Source organism: Myzus persicae, unplaced genomic scaffold (assembly GCF_001856785.1).
Source record: "Myzus persicae strain clone G006 unplaced genomic scaffold, MPER_G0061.0, whole genome shotgun sequence".
NCBI classification, from domain to species: Eukaryota; Metazoa; Arthropoda; class Insecta; order Hemiptera; family Aphididae; genus Myzus; species Myzus persicae.
Genome location: NW_019101876.1, coordinates 59,832 through 67,220, shown reverse-complemented (window position 1 = coordinate 67,220; position 7,389 = coordinate 59,832). Strand labels below are relative to the sequence as shown.

General features: G+C 28.0%; 1 long non-coding RNA gene across 1 annotated transcript; it reads left to right on the top strand.

Annotated features, from left to right (window-relative positions):
• The first annotated feature begins 1,516 nt into the window (after window positions 1-1,516).
• LOC111030629 lies at window positions 1,517-4,651 on the top strand. Its single transcript, XR_002604120.1, has 3 exons — window positions 1,517-1,644; window positions 1,732-1,852; window positions 2,007-4,651. It is a non-coding gene; the product is annotated as an uncharacterized LOC111030629 (long non-coding RNA).
• Window positions 4,652-7,389: the final 2,738 nt, after the last annotated feature.

Here is a 7,389-nt window from a genome sequence, read left to right as displayed (position 1 = left end):
TCAGCGCTCAGCTTACAGTCTATCTAGGGGTGTAAAAAAAACTCCTTAAAAATCCTTTCGTACTGCAGGTGTGATGATTTGATGTTTTGTAAATTTCGTATATTTTGTAGATTATAACGTGTTGCGAAAAAGCATAATATTTTTACACTAACCAATTATAATTATTATTGTTTTGTTTGTTTTTTCCTGTCATATATTTTTTTTTAATACTTGGTATTATTTAAATACCTACGTCATATGTCATACATACATGTTGTGTACGCAAGTCGGAAGTTTGTTAACAGTTGACACAATAATGTGTCCAAAACAATAAAGAATGATTCAAATAACGTTTTCTCCACGACTTATGCATCACCGATCACCATCATGATAGTTAATAACTAAACATAATTATTATTATTAAACGCGCTTTCGAGTTAGGTATATTAGTCGTGACTGTGTTCGGCGAATTAATTAATAGAAAATATAAAAAAAAAAATCAGATTCTTTGAACGACCGTGGTAGAAGCGAAGCGGATGATTGTACAAAGGACGCCGGCTTTTATGCGTTTCAGACATAAACGCGGAGAGCTTTAGCAGTGATTAATTTAGTTTTAATTTCAAAGGTCAGCGCTGTTTCTGGTGTCGGTCTCGCCGCCGTATAGTTTTAAGCCTACGCAGACTATACGGTATACTTACATATATATATATATATGTCATTATATGCATCACACAATCCAGGACGAATTCCTAAGCGTGGGACTTTAAACAACACGCACATAATATTCAACTGGCACATCCGACTAGACAGACATTTTTTTTCGTCGGGATTTTTGGCCGAAAAACAATCGTGTGATTTCAATATTGTTTGACAAGCTCGTGCGAGTTCGCGCCATAAAGCACCGAACGTTTATTTGGTAAATAATATTATATTTTTTTGTTGGCGGCATACGCAATCGATCGAAATTCCAAACTCTGTTAGCTATTTTTCACCACAATTTATACGCAATGTTTCGATGAATTTTAATACCCATCCAACCTCATAGGTATTTAAAAAAAGTACTGTGTACACGAACATTGGGTACTTGACGTATGGATTACTGTATTCATCACCTATTCGACTAATTATTATAATTATAGTAAACTATTATGAAATTCGTATATTTTATATTATCTATACCCCGCACGATGCACAGGTGTACTATTGATTTACAGAATAGTGACACAGTCATAAATTAGTGTTTTAGTCGTTTTACAAGTCAATGATTTCGGCATATTGTTATGAATAAATTACTATGATGTCGACACATCAATTAGCTGTTACTTATAAGAACAGCTTAAATAACTTATATCGGGCTTTGGAATTAAAACAACGAATAAAGTTAATTTATACAAACTTAGATCATAATATATTCAATGAATTTTCACTTGAATATAACACTTTCTTATTCATTTTTCTTATTGCGTTGCATATTTATATTTTATTTATAATCATAACTGTAGCTATATTATATTTAATTAGTTGGTACCTATTTACTATTTAGTTACCTATGTGAGTTTTCTTTTGTATAACCATACAAATTACGTTGGAATTCTATTCTACTTTTTTGTTCTCGTTGTTATTATCATCGTTATTTGCACTGCCAAATTTTAATGCTGTATACATGTATGTATATTTCAATATTTTGTTCAAAATTATTTAAATATTATAGTTTTAAGTCTTTAAATAATACAATTCAATTTTTTAAAATAGAGTATGAAAGTCAAACAATTGTTAATCACATAAAAAGAGTAAAGAATATTGTGAGCTACTATAAGTTCAATCACGAATGAAGCTTAGCAAACAAAGTTTATGTGGAGTGTTCAGTCGTAAAGTAAATAGTATAAGTTTATGTTTCTTATGAAATTTCGAATGTCAAATTAATTTAGTGAACCAAAAAATATACTTATAAATAACCTTATATTTCATCCTGTCTTATATATATTATTATTATAAAAAGTTAAAACTTGGTGCGTTATTTTGTACAGATATAATATTTGAAGTTTTATACAACCGATACGCATGGTGTTTTTTTCAAACAAGATAGTGCTCAGAGTGAAGACAAACCATTTAAAAAGAAACGTTAATAAAAAAAATATATTGAGTGGTTATCGGTGTTTTATGTATAGAACAAAGCGACGTGCTGTGTCAACAACGAAACATTATTGAGAATCAATACATTATTGTGAGAGTATACTGATCGAAGAGACGTCGAAAACGAGTACCTATAGGTCTTTATACATGTACACCAAGTTTTCAGTAGTCTCTTTTGATTATTATGGAAATTATTCTGAAAACTGAAGATGTATATTTAACAAGCATAATATGTACTATACAATATTATATATCGTAAAATTTATAATGTCAGTATTTATAAAAATAATAATATTCAAATGCGTGTATCATACACCAATGCAAAAGTATATTTTTGATAATGTGAAATGAGTTTTTTTTACTAACGGTTAATCTTAGAAATAATCTCATACCGATTTAAATAAGTTATACCAATTTCTATACAAAGATTCAGTTCCCTTTTAAAACTCTAATACAGCGATTGCATACATTTCGTTTTAGCTCACGAAAATCGAATAAATGTTTGTGTATATATAACATAACATCATTGCTATAAGTGACATAATCAATATGATTAAAAAAAAATTGGGTAGATTATAGCGGATTCACCATTGCTATGAGATTGAGATTTTTTTGATTTTTCGGTATTAAAATTTACAACAAAAGACAATGCTGTTATGTTCGTAGCCTATAGTCTCAAAAACAACTCGACCGATTTTTAAGAAAGTTTCAGAGGTTGTCCTTAGAGATATCAGGAAAGTTTAGAGAGCGATTTGAACGACATTGGGAATTATGCCAAGTGCTGTAATATCCAATCCACCGAGGCGAATTGGTCATCTCGGCAAAATGAGTTTACAAAGCGAGGTACACCAATACTGATTTGTCCGTGAACTGACCACTGAGGTACACTAAAACCGAAATAAACCTATGTATCGCCTTATTCGATGTTCTATCATTTTTTTTCCCAAGCGAAGTCGAGTTATACAGCTAGTTCATATACGTATATATATAAGTTTATAAGTGGTGTGCTATCGCATTATTAATCATTCGTACAAATTCATCACTATAATGGCGTTATTGGTGTTTCTCTATTAAGTATAATAATTAAATTATTTTATTTCCAAACTTGTTATCAATGTATCATTAGTTATTGAACGTTTTCATTTAGGTACACCGTCGATTACAGCCTAAACACAAGTGTAAATGTATAGTGTATTAATTATTATTGATTAGTGTTATTGATACATTTTAATTTTCTGAAAAAATCTTTTTTAATAATTTACGGGCGGGATGCTGAAAATCATATTTAATGCATGACTAGGTATGCAAAATCGCAACACGATCAAATACCGTTTAACTATCGTGATTTCATGACGTGCGATAAGTTGGTCTATTTAAATGTGTAGGTCACAGAATCATGTGAAGATCACAAAATATCGTTCACTAAGAATAAAAGTTTTAATTGAATCCTATATTCTGGGTAAGTGTGCGAAGGTTTTGATAACAAATTGTATTTCAAATAGCTCAGTCACTGTTTAATTTAAATCCAACAACGTTTTATTTTTACTAGGAAAATACATGAATAAATTCATGGTAATTTCACACTTTGCAGAATAAAGACTTAAATATATCTCTAAAAAATGGTCGTATAGTTAAAGTTTGTTTAGAATAGCGTCCTTTTTGCATTCGGATTCAAATCGAATTTACTTTTCTCTGTACATAGAGCAAGCACTTATATTAATCATGATGATAATATTACATTATTTCACTGCATGGTATAGTAAATGATAATATAAAAATGTAGATATTAATATTTTTTTTCATTAAAATAAAGGCGAGCTACATGTAAACAATTTTAGAACTTCTGGCAACTATTTACTAGGAATATACTATTAATAGTTACTATTATAGTATATAATGTTAAAGTATAATCAGGCTAGTAATAAAATATTTAGATTTTCGTAAAACTGATTTTTTTTTTTGTAAAAACGCCATTTTATGGCTGTTGAATAACCACGACGTTAATTTGGTACGCGGATAGTTCTTTGTGGATGTCACGAGTACAATTCTAAGAATATAATGGTTTCGTTACAATGAACATCAGAATCCCAATAACAATTATTTCTCATTTTTGGGCTTTATTGTGTAGTCGACATCCGGAATATAAACCCTGGATAATGAATAATATGATGGTGGTATGGATGTATGATACATTTCGTGATTGAAAAGATGTAGATATTTCATTAATGTTCTATGAAAATGGAAAGAAAATCAATATGGCTCAGCGGAATCAAAATAAGAATGACTACATGAATGTTTGCATAATATATTTGTTTACACAATAAACGGCAATACCACACGGGCAGGTATCTAAGTTTATTAAAAATGAGCCAGCTATAATAATACGCCAGATTGGGTACTGCTCACGCAGCATCTATGGATACTTGAAATATATCTATTTAGGTACGAAGATTATGTCATACAATAGTAGAACTAAGGTAGTAAATATAAATAATTGTAAGCGTTTTTTTTTTTTTTTAAACGTCATTTTTGTGTAATGTTCATACTGCTATAGACACATTTTTTTTTTACTATTACTTTTTTTTGTTTAAAAAAAGATTTTTAAATGCTACATTCAATATTTCAAATATAATGCAATACAATTATTTATCCTTTAAAATTAATAAGCTTGTGGGAATGAATAATATCGTACCTACAAAACATTGTTAATGTATTTATTTATAGATACTTTTATAGTTTTGTAGAATTATATTTTGTTTTTAAGTAGTTTAAAACAAATAAATAAAACTATAATATTGTGTAAATATGGTGTAACTATGTGAATACCTAATTAGTACTCGGATTTATAATATGCACATGACATGTGTTTTTGTAGAGTCCTTTTACAAATTTGGTAAGACGTGTAATGCCCACGAATCATCTCATACAAATCTGATACAAACTATCAATTTTTTTTATTTAGCATATCCTTGCATCATATTTTAAATATAAACATGAAAAATTCAATGGCTTAAGTATGGTTTATTAAAAACGAAAGTAGTGAAAAGCCTACACGATACGTCATACATTACTCTCCTATTTTCAATTACATAAAACCAGTGATGTCGTCATTGGCGTAAAATGGTTTAAATTTATTTAAAAGTAAGACTAACAAAAGTGATTTAGCTTTCATAAAAAGCAACTTTGTTAAATCATCTTAATCTGTTTTAAAATTATTATAAGATGCTTTTCTCTTACTTAATGATAGTTGAAAAAACATTAGTAAATTCACTGTATATTTTGTTGTATTTTTATTGCATATTTTAGCATATTTGAACAAAATTAAATCTGTATTATACCTTTTTATACAACCTTTTTATAAACCTTAGCACTAGAAATAATATATAATGTACATGTAAATAGTAATATCATAAGAATATTTACTTTTTCAAATGTTTACGATATCAGTTTTCAAACAAATAACACTATGAAGCTAATACTATTTAATTAATATACCTACTATGATTCAATATAATGCAATATTATTATATAATATAATGATTATATAAAACATAAGTATTTTAAAATTATTAATTACAATTATTGTTTAGTAGATAAATTAAATTTAGGGCGAAAACAGTTGGTACTGTATTATTGCCTCATAAAAATTATACGTTTGTGTAGATTACAGTGGTCACAATACTTATGGGGTGATCCATAATATTAATATAATACCATAACTTATAACTTATAAGTGTCACACTGCACGATAATTAAGAGATGTGTCCTGTCTTTAAAAGTTTAAAATGTCTGACGATAATTTCGATAATATTTAAAAAAAACTGCGTTCGTAATTAAAAATAAAAAGTACATTGTAACGAATCCGGTTTTGCGCGCATCGTTGACAAATTCGTATTATTAATTAAATTTAAAATCCGTTATAAAATAAATATTGTAACGCTGTTGTAATTAAATTGACCTAAAATAAAGGCATTCTAATTTTTATTTTTTAATTACATGTGACAAAAATGTTTGAAGGTCTGATATCTAGTCAAATATTTATATATTTTGTTCTCTACATACTTTACTCCGCATTCTATGACATTGTTTACTTACTAACCTGAATAAACTAAATAACTAACCTGAAACCAGTTCATGCGATTTGATAATCGTAATCGTGAGATGGCAAGGCCACTGCCCACCGGTCATCGGCACTGCAGTAGGACATTATTCGAATACGATTTTATTTAGATTTAAATAAAAATGTATTTGAATATATTTGTCGTAATTATTCGAATGAAAGTGTGTTCGAATTAATTTTTAAAATAACTAGCTATTCAAATAATTTAAAAATACAAACAATCGAATTTAAAACAATCATTCTTTATTCAAATATTTAAAAAAAAAAACGATTGTGGTTAAAATATATTTTTTTTATTGGTCTTGAAATTATAAATGTCTGCTTTGACATCTAAGGCCATCAGCATAACATTTGTGCATGTATTTATATTTTAATAATAACTTATTCAATTAAAAATTGAGAGAGAAATATAAATAGAAGCAATAAAAAAACTAAATAAATAAATAATTAAATACATACTGTTTTAAAATACAATTTAGTTATTTATGTACATTACAATTGTTGGTTTTATCTTATAATAGGTTTAATATTTGTATTATTTTAAAGAACTCTACTGTATTGATTTCAGTGTCTGGATTTTGACCTAGACTTGTTCCAATAAAGTGGCTTATGTCCCTTTGTTTTTCGTATTGCCTGTATTCCTCGAAGATATTAAGTAACTTTTATTTGAACAATAATTGTACAAAAAATCGACCGAATAATTTCTTATTCGAATACATGTTTATTTGAATTATTATTTTGATAAAAAATGTCCAAATTTTGCGGATTTTGGAGGAATACGTAAAAAATTATACGATAAAAGTACTATGTGTAGGCAATGTATATAGGTAATGTCTGGCAACGATAGATTTGAACCACCTACTCGACGCGTCAATCACTGAGCTAACGAGGTCTTATTGTCTCAACTTCGATATACTCCTAGACCAGCGGTTCCCAAACTTTTTCCCATCGTGGCACATTATTATTAGTTTTTATAAGTCATGACACACTTTGGATAAATATTATATACTTATCGAATAATAGGTATATAATGATGTCGGGTATGATTATCATTATTATTATCGTTTTATATATCACAGAATATCATAGAACTAGAATTGAACTATTATGCAAACAACATCAAGCACACTAAAATTTATAATTATATCTTTTTATTT